Here is a 22,576-nt window from a genome sequence, read left to right as displayed (position 1 = left end):
AGTAAGGACAGTCCTGTTCCCTACACACCAAAGACACTAATTACAAACATCTTTCTTCGAGGCTTTTTTCTTTTTAGTTCACTATTTTCTTCCTTCTACTTTTCTATTCCTTCCACTCTTCAGGACCAACCAAGTTCCTTTGAAGAAGTAAGCACTTGCGGTCTCCAGGCTCTTGTTTCATACTAACACCTTCAGCTAGAGCAGTCTAACTTGTCACCTACCACTTCATTGAAATTACCTTCTTAAGATTATGAGTAACTCAGTATTACACTCATTACATAATGTTCAAATCTCTGTTTAAATTGTTCTCTTCTCTAGATTTATTGACTATTATATATTTCTTGGCTATTGTGACATAGTTTTCAGCCATTTCATTTAGCTCTTGTGGATTCCAAGATCTAAACTCATTCTTCTTCTCTTCTTCTCCCTCCGTGAATCTACCCGTAAGTGATTTTACAGATATTACCTCTATACTGATTGCGTTAGAGTCTACATTTTTAATTGTGATCATTTCATGAGCTCTATATACCTATTTCCAACATTCTCATAGACATGTCCACTTGAAATTCATAGACATTTCACGCAAGGATGAAATTCTGATCTTTACTGCTCTGAACACCTGCTATTGAAGCACTAAATGCAGGTTTTACTCTTCCACAAGCTCCTTTGTAGATAATTTTACCAAAAGACACTCAAAGACTTAGGAGTCATCTTAGTCTCCATCTCATTCCACATCCATTAAGTCGTCAAGACTGGTAGTGTAAGAGTTGAAGAAGGTCAGGACACAGGCATGGGCAAGGACTTCATGTCTAAAACACCAAAAACAATGGCAACAAAAGACAAAATTGACAAATGGGATCTAATTAAACTAAAGAGCTTCTGTACAGCAAAAGAAACTACCATCAGAGTGAACAGGCAACCTACAAAATGGGAGAAAATTTTCGCAACCTACTCATCTGACAAAGGGCTAATATCCAGAATCTACAATGAACTCAAACAAATTTACAAGAAAAAAACAAACAACCCCATCAAAAAGTGGGCAAAGGACATGAACAGACACTTCTCAAAAGAAGACATTTATGCAGCCAAAAAACACATGAAAAAATGCTCACCATCAATGGCTATCAGAGAAATGCAAATCAAAACCACAATGAGATACCATCTCACACCAGTTAGAATGGCAATCATTACAAAGTCAGGAAACAACAGGTGCTGGAGAGGATGTGGAGAAATAGGAACACTTTTACACTGTTGGTGGGACTGTAAACTAGTTCAACCATTGTGGAAGTCAGTGTGGCTATTCCTCAGGGATCTAGAACTAGAAATACCATTTGACCCAGCCATCCCATTACTGGGTATATACTCAAAGGGCTATAAATCATGCTGCTATAAAGACACATTCACATGTATGTTTATTGCGGCACTATTCACAATAGCAAAGACTTGGAAGCAACCCAAATGTCCAACAATGATAGACTGGATTAAGAAAATGTGGCACATATACACCATGGAATACTATGCAGCCATAAAAATGATGAGTTCATGTCCTTTGTAGGGACATGGATGAAATTGGAAATCATCATTCTCAGTAAACTATCGCAAGAACAAAAAACCAAACACCGCATATTCTCTCTCATAGGTGGGAACTGAACAATGAGATCACATGGACACAGGAAGGGGAACATCACACTCTGGGGACTGTTGTGGGGTGGGGGGAGAGGGGAGGGATAGCATTGGGAGATATACCTAATGCTAGATGACGAGTTAGTGTGTGCAGCGCACCAGCGTGGCACATGCATACATATGTAACTAACCTGCACAATGTGCACATGTACCCTAAAACTTAAAGTATAATAATAAAATAAAATAATTAAAAAAAAGAGTTGAAGAAGGAAGGAAGAAACATGAAAAGCTGCTCAACAGGTTTATTTTACAGAATAAACTTGAGAGGCTTCTGGCCGAGTTAGGTCATGAGCCTTCTCTATTACAGACTAAGGGTATTTAAGGGTTCAGGGGCTCATGAGGAGGGGATGCCTTATCCTCCTAGGGCCCGATGGTTCAGTTAGGACCAGATGTGCTGTCTGTATAGAGCAGAGTTTTCATCAGCTCTCACTCCATTCTCAGACACATAGGCCAACTTTTAGTCTGTGTCTCTTTGTCTTGTTTATCTGGGAGGGAGATGTTTTGTGTCTGTTCCCATACGTCTTTCTGCACCTGCAGGCATACCACCAAAGTCTGCGTTTAGCTTCCCTATCTTAGTGCACCTAAAAGGAAAGGAATGCGTTTATTAGGGCCCACTCCCTATCTTAGTGCACCTAAAGGAAAAGGAATGTGTTTATTAGGGCCCACTGTTTTACTGGGGCCCATTGTATAAGTATGAAGTTTGGTGGTTACCCAAAAGACTTTCCCTCCTCCTTCTGTGCCAAGCTGCCTTATCCATGTTTTGCTCTCTGCTCTTTCTGGCTGTTTGTTGTTAGAAGAGAAGTGATTTCCTTGAAATGCATGAGGTTACAAAGGAAGCTGGAACTTAAAATGGCAGTGTTTGTCCAAGATGACAGTGCTCCTGCTCTGTCAGGTAGAAAATCTTTTCTTACAAACAAAATTTCAAATATCATAAGATGTTTGACTCTTCTTTATTATCAACTGCACAGTATATTCTTCAGCATACACAGCAACATTTGACATCTGCTTAATATCCTGAGCTATAATGTACATATTATGCAATTCCAGCAAGTTTTGGTGTCTACCTCAAGATCAAGTAATGTGTGCTTCCTCTATATTCTTTTAGTATCTATTCTACTACTGAGAGTACTGGGGTTTTTTTTTTTTTTCTTCTATTCCCTCATTACCACCTAAAGAGAGTACTGGTTTGTGGCCGGGCGCGGTGGCTCATGCCTGTAATCCCAGCACTTTGGGTGGCCAAGGCAGGCTGATCACGAGGTCAAGAGATAAAGACCATCCTGACCAACAAGGTGAAACCCCGTCTCTACTAAAAATACAAAAATTAGCCGGGCGTGGTGGCGTGCCCCTGTAGTCCCAGCTACTCGGGAAGTTGAGGCAGGAAATTGGTTTGAACCTGGGAGGCGGTGGTTGCAGTGAGCTGAGATTGTGCCACTGCACTCCAGCCTAGTGACAGAGCAAGACTCCATCTCAAAAAAAAAAAAAAAAAAAAAAAAGAGAGAGAGAGAGAACTAGTTTTTAATTTCCCTGCTTAGTTTTTGTATATTCCCTGGGATGTGAGCTCTTCAGAATAGAGTCTACAGTTTATGGCTCAACATCTAGCACAGTGATTGTAGCTTTGATTAACTGTGTTTCTTTGATAATTGAAAGCCACTAGAAGGTTTGGAAGTACTTGTTACTTTCAACAATATTATAACTGTAAAGAGATATAGAGGGAAAGCACTTTTACATCGATTGACTGAACTTGAATGGCTTCCTCTGAATGTTAGAATTCCCCAAACAGTAAAATACCACTGACTTAAGTTTTCTCACCTCCCGATGGTAAAACATGTACTACTTTATCCTTGGGATATTGTTGAGATATGAAGCCGCACTAACTTGAATTGTAGTACACTGCTCTCTCATGAAAAAAAAGAACATATTTCAGTTTTCTCTTTCTCCGTGTGTATATTTTACTGGAAACAAGACAAGTTAAGTCTCCAAAAGGAAATCTAGGTGTTGCATATAGTAGAAAATCATAAGCTGGCAAAGGACACACCGAAGTCCAACCCTCCTTCCTTTCTTTTCCCGCCACATTTATTTTACAAGTTTATCTTTTACAACCAATTCTATTTCAACAAATTTTTCCATGACAAAAAAAATTACAGAATATATAAATTAAAATGGTAGAGGAAATAAATCTGTGGTGATATCTAGAATGCTGGTGAGGCTTGTATGCCTTTGGAAAAGAAGCTGATATGACCAAATGAAAGAAATATTCTTCCAGCTTAAATTATCAACCCCTTAGAATTTTAACACCACCAAAACAGAACGTCCACTGTAAAAAAATGACTCTTCCCCTTGAGAATCAATTTTCTGTAAGTTAATAAAATGATAAACTGCTAAAACTGAAGTAACATGAAAAGTCACAGAATGCAAAGCACTGGATGAATAATGATGGTTCTAGTTCTGGTTTCTTATTCTACTACTTAGAATGCACAGGTGTCCAATACACACTCTACTTTTAAGAACCTGCCTTCCTAAAAAACTTGTTGCTCTGGTTGCCCTGAAATAGGAGATCATAGGCATCCATGTCTTATGTATTAAAAAGTTAAAATGAAACAATGGAGTCTGGAGATACGTTTTGTGAGTTAACACTAGAGTAAGCAAACTCATATGTTCTCAAGGAAAGTAACAAGAACGAATAAAGTAGTATCGTTTGGTGTGAAGGTATCAGTACTTATAAAGGTGATGGCCACTGTTCATCTACAAAAAAAAAAAAAAGGCTGGTCTAATGATACCAGGTTTTCAGAAATTATTTTCATAGAAGAAATCTAAACATATATTAATCTAAAATCTTCCATATTTAAATATTAATTCATTCTGTTACAACATTGTGCAGGCACATCAAAAGAAGTCTGTCGTCTTGCCTGCTGGCAGCCAATTGCTACCTCTGGTTTACAAAATTCCTTTCTGCTCTCCTTGAACAAGAAAACATTTTGTGTTGTATTTTTAATATAAGATATTAATTCATTAAATAGCTTAGCTTTTCACATTATACTATTTTGTAATGTTTGGTAGTTCTTCATTCATGGTCCACTTCTCTCCAATTGAACTGCATTCTCCTTAAAGGTAGACAAGAGTTTATATTTCTTTTTTTTTTCTTTCTTAGAAATAAATTCACAGTAGATATTTAGTGTCTCCTTGTTGATGAGGTGATACAAGTACCCTGAGCAGCTCAGCTTTCTGGATCTTATAAGTCCATTGAACACATAACACAACTGGCAAAGATATTTCAAAAAATGTGCTGCTAAAAACATAACTTAGTCTATCATTTTACTATTAAATCAAAAGAAAAAACAGTAAACAAACTCCTTTCTAGAAGCTCCACTTCTATGTTTCATATTAAAAACTCTGAATTGTGTTAAATGGCAGGCTTAAGCATTTGTTTAAATCAATTTTGTTCATTCATTCAACATATATTTAATGAATTCCTTTTAAATGTCAGTCTTCAAGTTTCTGCTGATGAAGCAGTTAATAAAGCAAAGATCTTACCTTCATATCTAGTAAATTTTTGTAAGGAATTTTGCAACTAATATGGTTATCACAGGATTTATTTTTTCTTGTCTTTATGTTAATCTTGGAAAATACTCAATGTTAAAGATGTAGTTTTTGATTTATTATCTGTTCTTCAGTGAACATAAGAAGACCTCTTACATATTTTAAGTAATTATAGTAATTATACCTAATAATTAAATAATCAAAAAGAGCCATTCTATTTTGTCTAAATGAGTCAAAGGGAATTGAAAGTAATGGTCTATCTGGCAGAGTTGTGTGTAATTATTTTCCATTAATATTTGCAATAGACCAGAACTTAGGCTTGGAAAAACACAATGCTATGGGGGACATTACAGAAGAAACTAGAAACTAAGTAGGCTTGTATAATATTGTACTAAGTAGCATTTTATTGTTGTTATATAAGAAAATAATATATTGTTATTGCCGTTAGTGCAGCTAGCATGGAGATTCAGACCTTCAGGAATAAACCCTGATGGGGTGATCTCTGACTGATGTTAACATTTTGCTCTCAGCAACACATCCTTGCAAACAAAACAGCATATATTTGCTGTGACCTTGGGGAAACATCAGTTTCCTAAAGATAAATTGACCAACACATATAAAAGGCATGCAATTTCAAACTAATCAAGCATACAACAGCTTAAATAACTGGCATTCAGGAAATGAGCATAATTTAAAAAGAATGCAGAATCATGTCCTCATCTTAAATTCCTTTCACAGACATTGTAAAGGATGGTTATTGCTTGCACAAGTACTTTGGTATTTTTTCCTCAAGCTGCTCAGAGCCTTCAGGCCTCCCAGTGAAGCAGAAAGCTCTAATATGGTTCCTTCTGATCTTGCCCTTCCAAGATTGTGTCTGGGTGAATATGGGAAAGAGGTAACAGGAGATCTATACTACAGCCAGGGCTTCTGAGAAAGCCTGATGGATGAACAGCAATTAGTAGAATTACCTGCAAGGCAAGACTCAAGCAGCAGTGGGTAACTATTTGATCCCTGGTTCAGTTGCTGCTTTTCCCTATGTTACAGCTTCCACTGGCACATTCTTGCTCCATAGAGTGCCTTCCTTTTTCTAGACAACCAGACCACACCTTTGCAAACATAATAGTGAGCAGGTAAACTTGACATAACAACTCTTTGTTTTTTTTCTTTATATGGATAAATTTACACAAGTAGATGTTCTTTAGTTCATATAGAATAAGATAGTTCTTGAAAAAGAAAGGCACCAAAGTAGAAATAAATTTGTTTAGAATATGACTTTTTACTTTTTAATCTCCAGTTACCACGAAGAATAATGCACATGCTGAGAAATTTAGTGATTATTTTGTATCTCTGGCAGTTAACAACCATCTCAAGGAATAATTTTCTCCTCAGGGTCAGAAAGCAGATCTTGAGTTTAACAGGCTATAACAGGGAGACAGCAAAAGAGAAACCTGTAGAAATAGGTTCTGTTTCCAAGGATTCTGTGTTTATAACAGTCAAAAGACTCAAAAGGAATTATATTTGGAAAAGCCCTGGAACCCATCTACATCAGCTTTCTCAAATTGCAGTGACAGAACATCTTTTAGCCTTTCGGTGAAAACTAATTGTGAGGGCTCTTTATTGTATTACTGCTCATATTTACATTGTGGCCAGCTTTATGCATCAGAAAATTCTATGCAAAATTGTCTTCTTTGCAAATTCCACTCATGATTTATAGTTCTGCCTTTTAGAGCCATGTGGGGAAGCAAGCAGGTTTATATGGTTTGGCTGTGTCCCCACCCAAATCTCATCTTGAATTATAGTTCCCATTATCCCCACATGTCGTAGGAGGGACGCAGTGGGAAGTAATTTAATCATGGGGGCAGTTACCCTCATGCTGTCATCCTGATAGTGAATGAGTTCTCACAAGATCTAATGGTTTGACAAGGGGCTTTCTCCCCTTTTGCTTGGCAACTCTCCTTTCTGCTTCCATGTGAAGAAGGACATGTTTGCTTCCCTTTTTGCCAGAGTTGTAAGTTTCCTGAGGTCTCCCCAGCTATGCTAAACTGTGAGTCAATTAAACTTCTTTTCTTTATAAATTATCCAGTCTCATATATATATATATATTTATTAGCAGCGTGAGAATGGACTAATACACAGGTTATGTCTCCATATACAAGACCAATATATTCCACACAGGGTATATCTAGTAAAATATAGGGTGCAAAGTGAATAGGAAATTGGTACATAGGAACCTTCACTTTGGCTGTCTGAAGGAAATGTTGTTGGCATGCAATAAATATTCCTTAAGCTGTGCACACTGATGGGCACCGGGAAAGATTGTTAAACTGTGTGAAAAATATAGCTTCTGAATTATGTTGCTGAAATGCATAAAATTATTTCAAAGTTCATCCAGGTTTTATAAAAAAGTATCTTCCCTTATATTTCTTTGTATTTTCCCACCGTAAAATTAAGGTCAATAACCACAAGTGTTCTCAATTGAAGCCACACTTGCTATATCCAGCTACTCTCCTCTACACTCCATTTGTTCCAGGGGACCTGAGCTACTGATCATTTTTCTAGAACCATTTTGGTTTTATTTATCTATGTCTTTGATTCTTTTCTTCTAGTATTTTCTTCCATAGCTGTTAAAATTTTACTCATATATGACCTTGTGAAGCTATTCCCTGACTGCAGTCAGAGAAGAAACCTCATAGCAAACTGCACCATTATTAAAAACAACCATTCTGCTTTTTAATAAATACACTTATACACATGTGACTTACCATATTGTCTCATAAATATTTTTTCTAACAGAGGTCATTTCTAATTAGCATTACCTTCTTATGAGGAAATAAATAAATTGATTGTGTATAGACTCTGCTCAGAGAAATGAATGCTCCTCAGTCTAAATGTCTTCCCAAAAGAAACTGAGTTCTGCAGACCTACTGCTTGATAATGGTCAGAATATATTTCACTAAAGATGGGGTTGGAGTAAGAACTGTGAAGAGATATGCTTTAGAAAAATAGTATGTATGGAAGTCTAATCTCTGGTTCATGTCATAGAAATATGTCAGAATTTTAGATCATGGATCAAGATTGAAAGAGCTAGAAAAACATTAAAAATTCTGTAATGTTTACATGCAAATCTTTTTATTTTTTTAAAGGAATTTCTTTAGTTAAACGAGGTGTATTTTTCAGCAACAAGCTATTGCTAATATTCACCTCTTGCTCTCTTGTCATCCTTCTCATATACATACCAATGCCCACCCAAAAATGTACTATTAGTGAATAATTTTGATTTAATTTGATCAGTGGAAAATTCCACTCTGGATTTTGCCCTCATGACTGTCCCTGCTACTCAGGCCTCTTTGCACAATACACAAGACTCAGACCAACAATTCCACATGGAACAGTTTATCTGTGACCACTGGCCTGGACTGCATCTGAGAAATTTAAAACTGGCTATATATCTAGAGAGGGGAAGAATAGAACCCTGGAAAGATGGGTAGTCTATTTATAAAAGACTATTGAAGACCACTGAATTTGATGCCAAAGCACACAACTTTCCACTATCACATGAGTTGCTCCAATCTAATATTATTCTACAATTGCAATAAATGCCTTGTTAGAAAAGGTAAAAAGGCAAATCTATCTTACTTTTAAAAATTTAGTTAAGAGTGTCAAAAAAAAGGAGTTGAAATGGAGTATGTATACAGGAGTTCAAGTGATTGAGGGGCTGATCCAGGAAAAAGATATAACCATGAGGCAGGTGGCACTTAGACATGGTTGCATAGCAGGTGATGTCTCTCCCAGCAAGAGACTGTCCAGAAGTATACAGTGTGAAGGCCACCATCCAGCAGAGGAGGACAATGGAGTTCCTATGGAAGGTGGGAATTAGAGAGGAGACTTACTTCTCCAGGTGATATCCCTCAGCAGCACACTAGGGAATCTCTCAGTCACAGAGCCCCAGAAGTGTAGAAACAAAGCTTGGGGTTTATCTTATCCATTGCTAGCAGGCGGATGGGGGTGGTGGTGAGGTTTGGCAGGATATGTAAAGCAGGCAGGCCCTAAATGGCTAAAAATCTGCTTGCTTGGGCTATTTTTAAATAATTAGATGTGTAAAAATTTGAGTTTAGAACTGGCAGAATTTTGAGCTAAGGGCTTCAGCTCACAAGTGAAGGAATAGAGAACATAGTGGCCAATAAACAGAGGCCATCTTAGGCTTATTTCTGTAACAATAGAAAACAGAAGATTGCATTTCATCTCCAGAGACCATAAGAGGACACAGACACAGCATGAGTCCCAGGACTGTATCTTTAAATATAAAACAGGAATGAAGAAAAGAAGGTGGGATCTGAGCCTGAGGCTTAGTAGTGGAGAGGCCTTAAAGAGTCTCCAGCAAAGGTCTGTAGAAACCACCAAGAACCAGTGACCCTCTACTAAAGAGAATGTTCCTTTATGCTTTTCAAAGCCCTTCTCCATTACTTCTTACTTCAGTCATGCAGGTACAGTTCTTTTCCAAAAAACAAAACAAAACAAAACAAAAAACAAAAAACAAAAAAACACACAACAACAACGAAAAAACAAAGAAACAAACAAACAAAAAAAACCCACAATTTTTTGTCAGTTCAAAGCATCTTTTTGTCTTCCTCAAAATATTTAAGAATTTCTGTAGATGTTTACCAGTTCATGCTTGATTCGTGCTTGATTTTATACAAAATTACAAGTATAAGTATATTGTATCTGAAACAAAGACTATAATATTTTGGTTTATATTTAGTTTTTAACCCTTAAAAATGTTTATTTAAGTATACCATGTGCCAGAATACATTATTCCAGAACTTGGGAACAGGACTTGATGAAAGGACATAGCTTCTGTGCTCATAGAGCTTATATTAATGGGTGAACTAAGACTAAGGAATGTAACTAGACTGTCTTTCTGCACAGCTTGAGTGGATGAAATAGTACAGCTCCAATCCATTCTGTAAGTGTAGTTGAATCTGCACATGCTAATAAGTGTAGGAAGGACAGTAGTTCAGTGACAATATTTCTATCCATTATTTTGGGTTTCTCCTAGAGTTTCAAGTCTCTGGAGGAAAGTCAGTCTGGTCCAGTTCACTTCTACATAGGTGAATGAAGAAAAAAAAAAAAAAAGAAAACTAAATTCTGACTGATGCTTGGCAAGGAGAGGCCCTGACAAAGTTGCTGGCCTCTATAAAGTCCAAATGTGCTAACGCAGATTCACCCCTTGTATTAGGGAATCAGAAAAGAAAGTCATTCACTCCACAGTGTAACACTTATGGGAAGATTCACACCTAATTAGGCCCTTTGAGTTAAAGGTCCATCAGGTTTCTGTTGCTGTATGGGCAGGAGGTTGAAAGGATTCAGGTAGCATGTTCTCCGGGCCATTGAGTGCCAAAGGAATGTTTCTTGATTGTGAAGTGCCTCAGAAGTGTAGGATAAGGCTCTGACAACTTCCTAGGGCAGGCAGTTGCTGCCTACTTCAGTGAAGCTTTATCAAAGTGTTAAGTCTTGGGTACAGAGATGTATTAGTTTTCAAGAGCTAACATAGCAAAGTACCACAAGGCCAGGTATGGTGGCTCATGCCTGTAATCCCAGCACTTTGAGAGGCTGAGGCGGGTGGATCACGTGAGATCGGGATTTCAAGACCAGCCTGCCGAACATGGCGAAACCCCATTTCTACTAAAAATACAAAATTAGCCGTGTGTGGTGGTGCAGGTCTGTATTTCCAGTCACTCAAGAGGCTGAGGCATGAATCGCTTGAACCCAGGAGGGGGAGGTCGCAATCAGCTGAGATCATGACACTGCACTGCAGCCTGAGAGAAAGTGAGTGAGGCTCCATCTCAAAAAGAACAGCAACAACAACAAAAACAAAGCACCACAGATGGTTGGCATAGACAACAGAAATTGATTGTCTCACAGGCTGGAAATCCAAGATCAAAGTGTCAGCAGTGTTCATTTCTTCCAAAGGCTCTCTCCTTGGCTTGTGGATGTCTGTCTCCCCTCTCTACATTCACATGTCTTTCCTCTGTGCATATCTGTGCTCGAATCCCCTCTTCTATGGACACCAATTATATTGGATTAGGATTCACCCATGTGATCTCATTTAACCTCAATTACCTCTTTAAATGCCCTATCTCTAAATAAAGTCAAATTGTTAGGTACTGGTGACAATTAGGTCTTCAACATATGAATTTTGGGAAACACAGTTCAACCCATAATAAAGGGTCATGACTGAATTCTCCATTCCACTGGTGCCACATCCGCCTAATGAGAACATTGTGCAGTATTCTTAAGGAAAAGAAAATTGGCAAGCATCAAGTTTATTAAAGATAATATAACTAGATTTGGATAAGGTCATGGAGTGGAGCCAATAATGGTATTATTACCTTTATAAGGGGATGATGAGACCAGAGGACTTTTTCTCCACCATGTGAAGATACAGAAAGGTGTCTATCTGCAGATTAAGAAAGAGGGTCCTCACTAGGACTGTCAGTCAGCTTGGACTTCTCAGTCTCTAGAACTGTGAGAAATAAATTCCTGGTATCTAAGCCACCCAGTTTATAGTAGTTACTGGGTCTGAGAAAACTGAGACAGAGGTCTGCTCTTCACAATTCCAGTAATCCTATTTTGAGTAATACTGATACATTCTTCTAAAACAATTGGTACCCATGCCCCTCAGGAATTCTATCTTCTCTAATGCCAAAGAGTGCAATTCTCAAAAAGAGAGGGAAATTCCATAATTGTAAGGTGATATTTCTGTGAGATATTTGACATCTGCTCTCATTAAAGAAAAAAAAATTACATACTTAATTTCTGTTGGGGCAATTGCCCTTATGTGCACAATTCATATGCAGTTGAAGATAGTGATGAGTGTGTTCTAGGCAGAGAATAACAGTTATGAAAGCATAACCACAGAGACAGACAGAATACAAAGAACTGCAGTATTTAGTATGAGAGAGGTTTAGGGAAGGTATAGTCTGATGGCAAGAGGTGAGAAGGAAGAGAAAGTAATTCACAAGGACCTGGGATATAAAGCTGAAGAATTTCAGATTTACTCTGAAGGCTTTTTCTCTATTGTGGTTGTTTTGTAAATGTAAATTTATTTTTGTTTAATCACAATCTATTTCTCAGAGTATCTGCCTCTTGGAAGTTACACGGAACAACAGCAGTTACAGGTACTCACTGTCATTATATTTTAAAAGCTTTAAGTTTATGAAAATATATTATGTAGGCACTCTAAGTATTTGATGGATTGCAGTGAATATTATAAAATTATTCAACAATGTAACCTGTGCACTAGAGGGATGAGAGTTAAATGATTTAATTTTTATAAGCAAGAAGAGAGTACAAAAAAAATACGACCCTTGAAATATGTTGTGGAATTCTCAGTTGCAAAGATCAAGTTAAAATATAATTAAAGATAATTCTTAAAGTTTTTAAATGAATGCTATATTAGATTTTTTTTAATGAAAATGGTCTCTGAATCTATGTGGAAAATACTTTGAGACTATGTGATAAGTGATCAATTCAAATTTAAGCACTGAGTCAAACTATGGAGGTTTTATCTATATCCCTAAAATATTTATGGATCTACTTTATTCCTTATGAGTGAATTACCGCTGAGTTGAGTTCTTCACTTTTGGGTTTAACTACGAGTCTTTCAGAGAAAGCCTTCCCATGACAGGCCTGAAATGTCGCAGTTCACCTTTTTTGCATCCTTATCCATTGGCTTCATCCTCACTTCATTTATTTCAACAGAATGCTGACATTTGTCTAATATTATTTCTAGGTTATGACTCCCAGGCTTTTGACCTTTATCCTCCAATCTGAAATGTCCTTTTCATAGGTCATCTCTTGATATAATAGAAAATCTCTTTTCAGTAGAATACTCCTTTGCCCATACTTTCTACATGTGGGCAGTGGAACTAGAAAGTTCCCTGTCAGTTTACCAACTTACTTCATTAGTTGTCTTATTTTAATGAAATAGTATTATATGATAAAAGAATTATATATAATGTTGAAGGAAAAATTATACTGACACTTCTTAAAACACTAAAGAAGACTATTCAGGACTGTTACAATAGTGTCAAGACTATAGCAATAGGGGAGAAAGATGAGACTCAACTACAAAAACATAACGACAAGTGAAGATTTATAGATAGCAAGCATACTCAAGTGGTCAGTGGATGGAAAATTATTAAAAGGAGACTTCAGGGATAGAGGAATCCTAGCTCAACTGATTTACTGGAATTCTTGCTGAAAGCAGGCTAGAGTGATCAGATATCAGGTGTGGGGGGATTCTTACTAAACTAACTTAGCAGGATTTATCCTAAAAGTGGCCTGATCTGGTTGAAGACAGGCCCAAGAATGAGGCTTACTTAAAAAATGGGCTTAGAAAAGCCGAACTAAAATTTTGTGATCTATACTTCAGTAATCTATACTTCATCTTTCTTTTTATAAGAAATATGTTGCCACACACTTATTTGTTTTTTAATCCGTAGGCTAATCCAGAGGAATTTGTTAGATAAATTACCAATATTTCTGTGGAAACTGCTCTTCAACTAATGCAAAATAAAATTAGGTTTTTGGTGAAAACATTCAAACTCAACCTCACATATTCATCTTTTGATATTTGTTTCTGATTTTTAAAAACACATTATTCCTTGTCAATATGTGTGTAAAAGATTTTTATGACTAGAAATTATGCTTGCTCCCTCAATGTCTTTGAATTTTAATTTTTTTCCCATTTAAACATTCTTTCTTTAACTCTCCATCTAGATTATCTGACATATACATATATATCTGAGCTACTTAGATCGGGCTGAAACTCACTGCTGATTTATTATCCTCTTCAACTAATACCATATAAACAGTGATATGCCCCTCTTTGAAGGGGATGTTTGGGCTAAATACAATATAGTAAGGAATTATATTGGCAGCCTATATTCATCTATCTGGTTATTTTATGTTCTTTTCTTATATCCATCTTGAAACCTGTGAACAGTATTCTAAGGATAATACATTTGTCTTTATTTTTCCGGTAGTTTCCTCCTGGAAAAACCTATTTTTGCATAATTAGAAGGAAAACAATCTTGACTTGTCTGACCAAAAGCACAAACTTTCTATAAACATCAGAAAAAGTATTCTAAACTACTTTGATGCTTTTATTTATTTTCCTAAATTTCAACAAATAGTCTGCAATTTTCTGGGCACTTGTGATATACCACTGTGCTTGGTGAATCTTGGCCTCTGATATTCTTGTCAACCTGTGCAGCAGAACTTTTATAGAAATTTTCTAAATCAATGTTGAATAATGTCAGAGGCTGCAGTTTGGATGGCCTCCCTCTCATATCATAAATGCCACCGTTAACACACCTTGTATCACTGTGCTGGTTATTGCGTCTTCTTCCGATATATCACTAAAATAAGTAGGACAGCTTCTATTTCAAAAGCCTTAGAAGTCGTTGTTCATAACCAAGACCATTAGATGAAGAGGCATTTTTACTCTGTAAGCACTTGAGTGCATTGCTCAGTTCTTCTGTCTGTTATTCCATGTGTTTTTTTATTTCTTGTTGCCCGATATTCACCTATGTATTTTTCTCTTCAGCTCTGTGAAATAGTCTTACTTTCACAGCCAAACATCATAAAAAAGTTGTTTTCCATTTCCATGTCCAATAGTACAATGATTGTATACTGGTTCAATTATCCCACAAAATCCAAAATAAAATTTTAATTTTCAAACTAATGTGCAATCTGAAAGAAAAAAAAATTACTGGGGCCAAAAACTATGTAAAGTCAGGAACACAAAAAATTAAGGAAAGTACTAAAGTCAGCTTTGACTGTAAGAAATTGTAAGGTGCAGGGATCCAGCTGCTCCTTGGGTAACCTCTCTAGTATGGTATCTGCTTAGCTGTTCTTTGTCAGGGTTGGATATTTTGTCATAATCCCGACACATTTTACTGATAATCACTAGCCTTCTCACTGTCCCTGGTCTGGAAACTTTTTATCTGCCGCTACCTTGCTCCAACTCCAGACTCTTCCATCCCACTGTCTCACACTTCTGAATATCATTAAGGTCCAAAAATGTTCACCTGGTTTCTTTATACTATCTACTAGGGTGAAGGATTCTATAAAGTTGTCCTTACGCCCAACTATCTTCCTCAGCAATTGCTATTCTATTAATCTTGTGTGATTTTGAACCCAGTACCATCCTAACGTGAGAATTTTCTAAGAAACATAAAAGAAAAGAAGCAAGCAAGCAAGCAAGAGAGGGAGTGGGGAAGGAGAAAAGAAAAAATGAGGGAGGGAGGGAGGAAGGAAGGAAAGAAGGAAGGAAGGAAGGAGCCGGGCGCAGTGGCTCACGCCTGTAATCCCAGCACTTTGGGAGGCTGAGGTGGGCATATCACAAGGTCAGGAGCTCCAGACCAGCCTGGCCAACATAGTGAAACCCCGTCTCTACTAAAAATATAAAAATTAGCCAGGCATGGTGGCATGTGCCTCTAGTCCCAGCTACTCAGGAGGCTGAGGCAGGAGAATCGCTTGAACCCGGGAGGCGGAGGTTGCAGTCAACGGTGATCTTGCCACTGCACTCCAGCCTGGGTGACAAATTAAGACTCTGAAAAAAAAAAAAAAGAAAGAAAGAAAGAGAGAGAAAGAGAGAAAGAAAAGAGAAATAAAGAAAGAAAAGAGAAAGAAAGAAAGAAAGAAAGAGGGAAAGAAAAGGAAGGAAGGAGAGAGAAAAAGAGAAAGAGAAGAAAGGTGGGAACTGCTCACAGACTGGTATTTGTACATCCCCCCACACCTATTTGGATCTTTCCAGCCACCCTGTACCTCAGGGTGTTGGTTCTAAGGTAGAAATGAAGGAACTTTTGTCTCAAAACTTATACTGATGCTCCTTTACCGTGATGTTCGCTACCTTGCTTTTATCTTCCTTCTCTCTTTTAAACCTATCTCAGCCCAAAACATGAGTTTCTTTCTCCTGTGAGCTGATCTCAATTTTTCCCTGTTCTCCAATCCAATGTAACCAATACTGTAAGCCTTCATTCACTTATTTGTTCAAAAATATATTGGGCACCTGTCATCAGCCAGGACTATTCTAATTCCTAGGGACTTAGTGATAAAGAAGATAGATAATATTCCTGACACAATCTAGCTTACTTTGTAGCGAGTGGAGATAGATAATATACAACTTTAAAATAATATAAATAAAGGGAAGATCAGATGATTAAGTGCTATGCACATGTTTAATCCAAGATAAATACATATAGAGTAACTTTAATTCTCATAAAAATCTTATGATAAGTAATGTCTGTGTCCCAATTTTTAGGTGAGGAAACAGTCTCAGAGAGTGTTAACCAATTTGGGAAGAGTCATACTCAGATAGTGATATGGTTTGCCACTCAAATCTCATCTTGAATTGTAGCTTCCATAATCCCCATGTGTTGTGCCAGGGATGCCTTGGGCAGTAATTGAATCGTGGGGGTGGGTTTTTCCCATATTGTTCTCTGATAGTGAATAAGTCTCACAAGATCTGATGGTTTTACAAAGGGCATTCCCTTGCACATGCTCTCTTGCCTGCCACCATGTAAGATGTGCCTTTGTTCCTCCTTCACCTTCTGCCATGATTGTGATGCCTCCCCAGCCACGTGGAACTGTGAGTCCATTAAACCTCTTTGTTTTTATACATTACCCAGTCTTGAGAATTTCTTCCTAGTAGTATGAAAATAGGCTAATACAGACAGTATGTGGTAGAGCCAAGGTACAAATCTAAGCAGTATGACTCCAGAGAAACTTCTCCTGACTACTAAGCTATCCATCTCAACAAATGGGAGTTATAGTATTTATAAATATTACTATTATGATCATTCTCAGTCTCTTCTCTTACACTAAACTTATTCTTCTCATTTATTTGTGTAAGATTTACTCTTAAAGATTTTTATTGCACTTATTTCTGGGCACTTGACTTTCTTAGCAATGCCTGTCGCTGTTTTATGGCATTGTCTTTGACGATTTGCATAGATATTAGAACTTCCTTCCAGCCAGAAATGTTTACACACCATTACTCCTCCCTTGAGTGTAAAACCTAAAGTACTTTTATTTCTTATCCTCCTTTCTTAGTATTATGTTCTACCCAACTTCACATTATACTCAATTTGTGTAGACTTCCATAATATATCTTTGGTTATTTTCTATGTCATCAGTAGTTTCTCTCCCTAAATAAAAAGCACCTTTGTGGTGGTTATTCCCATTTTTACCTTGTCACTATATTTAATCACCATGTTTCCCTGTCCCAATATGTCTCTAACTTTCACCGAAATCATGAATAGTCACAGAATTCTTTGAAGCAATTCCATCACCTTTCCTTCTCTCCATAGATCATATTCAGTAAGAATCATCATTTAGCATCAACTTTAGGGACAAAATGCTATGAAATAGTTTCAATATTCATGTCCTCCTTTTTATTAATATGATTTCCAAAACAGATTCATCTTTTCAGTAGACCTTAAGTGCTCATAGACCTCCTTGTTTCCAGTGATTTCAAACACAATACATTGTCATTGATTCTACACTAACTGAAATAAAAAGTAGAAAGAACAATCTGGCAGCATAAGTTCTCACTATAAATTTTTCTCAAAAGGTCTTCAAAATTATTTAACAAGGTACTTCTCTTGTCTCCTGCTCAATTGCATTCTCTTCCTCACCCTTTCCCTGCTTTATTTTTTTCCTTCATAATTCCCGTTCTGTCACTCCTACCTATATTTCTCTATTATATCTAATGTAAGAATGGATTTATTTGCTTTTAATCCCCTCTAGTATCCCTCCACTTAAATGCTGCCAAATGTGTCTGAGAAGCTCACCGTGTTCCTCTCAACAGCTGAAGGAGCAACTGGCGTTCAGAATGCAGGTATCCCAATTCTGGCGGATCTGCCTCTGATACTGCCACTCTACATTTATTTCTTCACCTGATTCTGCATTACTTGTAAAACCAGTCATTACTATTCTCTGTAGCTGAATCCATTTCTTTGTATTAACGTAACTTCTAATTTAAGTTGTTATTTTTTTCCTTATAAAATGCTACAGGTAGGTAAAAATTCTTTATGATTTGTAACATTCCCATAAGCTATTATCCCCACTTACAAAGATTTAAAAGAAGAAAAAGAGGTCAAATTACCTTCTCAAGCTCACCAAGCCAGAAAATGACTGACAGGCCTAGCATATGGTTCATTCCTCAGAGAACCACATCACTTTTAAGTTGCAATATAATAAATGTTATAGTTTTAAAACATACTACACTTAAAAAAAATCAAGGCACTACAACAAAATCTTTATAAAGATTTAACTGAAAGTGATGCTATGCTTTGCAAAAATGCTTAATTTCAACTCCACATAATCTTTCCTTTACTTAAACTTTCAAAAAATTTTTTTGCCCTGAAACTTGTTGATGAGACAAACATAGCTTTTCTCTGGTGACAAATAAAATGATGCTATGTTGGTTCTTCATCACAATCATATCATCATAAAAGTGTTGGCATAATTAAGGATTTTAGTAGAATTAAACTTAAAATGAATATTCATGTGATTTTGGATAAATTGCTGAAACATTTCCTATGAGTACTAGACTTAGTTCACAGGTAAATCAATTCAAAACACGTAAATTTAACTTTCAGTACTTCAACTTACATCAAAGTTAAAATGAAATTTTAAACTAATCTTTCTTAATAATATGAATAGAGTCACATCAAACAAGCAGCTTCTATGTTGCTTCTGGCAATATCAATCCCCTCTCATTTAAATGTAATAATGTTTAATAACTATTTCATTGTAGAACTTTCAACAGGATAATAATCATAATTTCTTGTAAAAAGAAGTTTAAAATTAGTTGTCAAAATTCCATTCCAAACATCAACTTTTGAAGGATTCTAAACACCATATTAGGTTATCTGATGATATATTTTCTTACAAGCTATGTTTGGGGCAGTAATTAAGACTTTATTTTTGTGTTAGTAAGAATGGGTAAGATTATACTGTAGTAACAAGTAACTCCCAAACCTCAGTGACTTAAATCCAAAACAGTACAGTGTTAGTTTGCACTACATGTGTAGTAAGGGGAATGACATGAGGCTGAGATCATTGCAGTCCACTCAGGCCCTGTACCAATAGGGCCACCTCATCACAATTGCTCTTTCTGTCTGGGAACAATGCCGCACCACTGCTCACCTAACCTCCCTCTTCCCCAGATGCATTTTTTTTTTTTAATTTTCTGTTTAATTGTCTTTCTTCTTCCTTATGGCTCCCAATCTCTCTTCCTATCTCTAACCCCATAGCTCCATCATACCTGATTTATCATTTTTGGAGTTATTTATTATTTTTCCTTTTGGAGGTTTCCAGTCATTATTGATAATAGCGATGTGCTATATTTCTGTCTAAATCTAGTAAGATACAATGAGTTCTGAAGTTTGTTACACTGTGAATCAACTGCTCATCCATAGAGTGATATGCCACTTCTGCCCACAGGGCACTGGACATAAAAGGTCACATGATTATACCCAACAACACTGACCTATAAAACATAATCCTGCTGTAAGCCTGGAATACAGAGACAGAAATATTTTGTGAACAGTATTACTTGCTGGACAGTCGATTGTCTGGCCATCTGTTTGACTCATTTCCCCTTCCAAGGCAAAATATACCTACTCTCTCTCAAAGGAAGGTAAGTCTCATAAAGTTAATGTTCAAACCTCAAAGTCCATGTTTCCAATTAGCAGTAGTCACTTGCTTGGGTTGAGATATGACCCCTGAACCTTGAGCCAGACATACATTACAAAACTTTATGTCCTTCCCTCAAATAAATATGCAATGATTGACAAAAATAAGCCTCCCATTCACAAATGGGAAGAAAGGAAATACACAGATGTTATTAGTCTACATCAATTCTGAAATTCAAAGGGCAAAATTCATGAGAAGACCCTTTATTTGTTGTGGTCAATTTCTCTCAATTAGGCTTGGTTCTAGTCTTGGGAAGTTCCGGTCTTTGGTCTCTTTGATCTTTGGCTCTGCCTCCAAAGATATCTTTGCTCTTTTGTTATCTCACTACATCTGAAATGGGCATTGAGAAGTCTGACTTCTTTAGGGGTTAATCAGCTTTCTTAACCGGCTTCTGTAGAAAGTTGAGGACACAAGAGTTAAGTTTTAAATAGTCACAAATGGTTTTAGCCTAGGATCAGAGTTTCTTTGATAGTGTAACTCTCTCAATAAGTTAGCTTCAGATCTACTTGATGACAGCCAGTTCCATGTGCCATGAGCTACAGTCAGACTCAATTTCAAAATATGCCTCTCTCTCAATTTAACTATAGGTACTTTGAGACTTTTTTGGGCTTAGTGAGAAAGTCATACCCTTAGTCTTTTTTCCTAAAGCATTTGTCCATTCAAATGGATATACTTCCCATCATCTTAATCCACAAAGAGATTACAACAGTGAATGTGATTGCAAAACCCTTAATTGCATTCTTGCTGCATAGCTGTTGTAATCGATCTTTTTTATTCAGAGAATTTCTCTATATTAATTTGTACTGGTCAGGGTTGACAAGTAACTGCCTTTTCCAATCCTATGACTTCTCACATTGTTGGACTCTCTCTAGACTTTCACTCCTGCTTACAAACAAGCCCAATTATTTTCTGAATCCATCTCTTTCTTGTGTTATCTACCCAAATGCAGCCAACAGTAACCAACATATATTTCTAACATTCTATTTCTCACTTTTCCTATAGTTGCAGGGTCAGAAGATAAATTATCTACATTGCAAATTATCACATTTGACAGTTTTAACGTGTGTTTCTCCACTATACAACATAAATAAATGTCTTTCTAGTTACTAACAACAACTTTCTTACCACCTAAGCAAATCACTTAAAGCAATGTAAAATACGTTATTTTGTTATTATAGTCTCTTGCTTGTGGTGCCAAATTTGTATCAGTTAGAATAGGCTACTTTAGGCTATAGATGAAAAAAAGAAAAAGATAAAAATTCTAAATCTCAATATTTTAAAAGAATGGTTTGGTCTTTTTTCCCTTCTTATAAGTACACTGTGGTTTGGCAAGAGTGTTGTACACATAATCTTCATTGAGGAAATTTGTCTGCCAGAGCAGACAAATCTTAAATATTGCTGTTCACCTTATTTATTAGTTTACTGATACTTTATTTATTAGTTTACTGATGATTATTTATTAGTTTTCTGATGCTTTGTAAAATACTACCACAACTCAGTGGCTTAAAACAATATACTTCTGTTGCTTCAAAGTTTTTGTGGGTCAAGAACTGAGCACAGTCTAACTGCATTCTTTGCTCAGGGTCTCACAAGATATCAGTCATGGTATCAGCTGATCTGCATTCCTTATGGAGTCACGGGCCTCTTTCAAACTCATATCGCTGTTGGAAGAATTCAATTCCTTATGGATCGAGGACTGAGGCCCCATTTTGATTGTTGACTGCTAGACAGAGGATGTTTTTAGGTCCTAAGTGTCACTCACAGTTTTTATCACATGTCTCTCTCATGGACAAAATTACAACTCACTTCATTAAGGTAAGGCCAGCAGGAGAATATGTCTTTTAAGGGATAACTTGAGTAGATCAAGCTCACCTAGAATAATTTTGGTTAATACAAAGTCAACTGATTAGAGACCTTAATTACATTTACAAAATTCCATCAACTTTCCCACATAATATAATCTACCACAGGAATGATAAGCCACCACGTTCACAGATCTTGTCTACATCACAGGGAGGGGAAGATCTATGGGAATTACACAAGCAGCAGGAATCTTAGGGTAATGGATTGTAGATTTCTGCCTACCACGCATTATAAAGAGAAACATGAGAACTTGCAAGTTTTTTGCCCTAACACTCAATGTCTAGCCCAGAACTGACTTCTGCTCACAACCTATTGGCTCGAACTACTCTCATGGCTACACCAAACCATAGTAGGTCATAAATTGCAATCCTAACATATTTGTGAGAATATTTGTCATTTAGTCAATGACTCCTACATAGCCTACAATTAGAAAATGTGTAGATACGATTAACTTAAAGGACTCATGTCTTTTAAATATAGATAACATAGCTTCCAAACCAGTGATATGAGAAGGCAGTATTTTAGAGTTTTTGTTTACCTTCCATTAAATTTTTCTAGGTGTTTCGCACAGATCATGATTATACAGGAGAAGAAAACTCAAGTTTTTTTTATGTTAAATAACTTCTCTTCCATCATACTGGTTATTAGTAGTAGAGTTAGCATTTAATCTGGCTTGTCTATGTTCTGTCTACTGCATTGAGCAATTGCTGTGTATGACGATGGT

Source organism: Pan paniscus, chromosome 1 (genome assembly GCF_029289425.2).
Source record: "Pan paniscus chromosome 1, NHGRI_mPanPan1-v2.0_pri, whole genome shotgun sequence".
Taxonomy (NCBI): domain Eukaryota; kingdom Metazoa; phylum Chordata; class Mammalia; order Primates; family Hominidae; genus Pan; species Pan paniscus.
The sequence above is the reverse complement of the archived record's forward strand: the minus strand, read 5'-3'. Positions refer to the sequence as shown.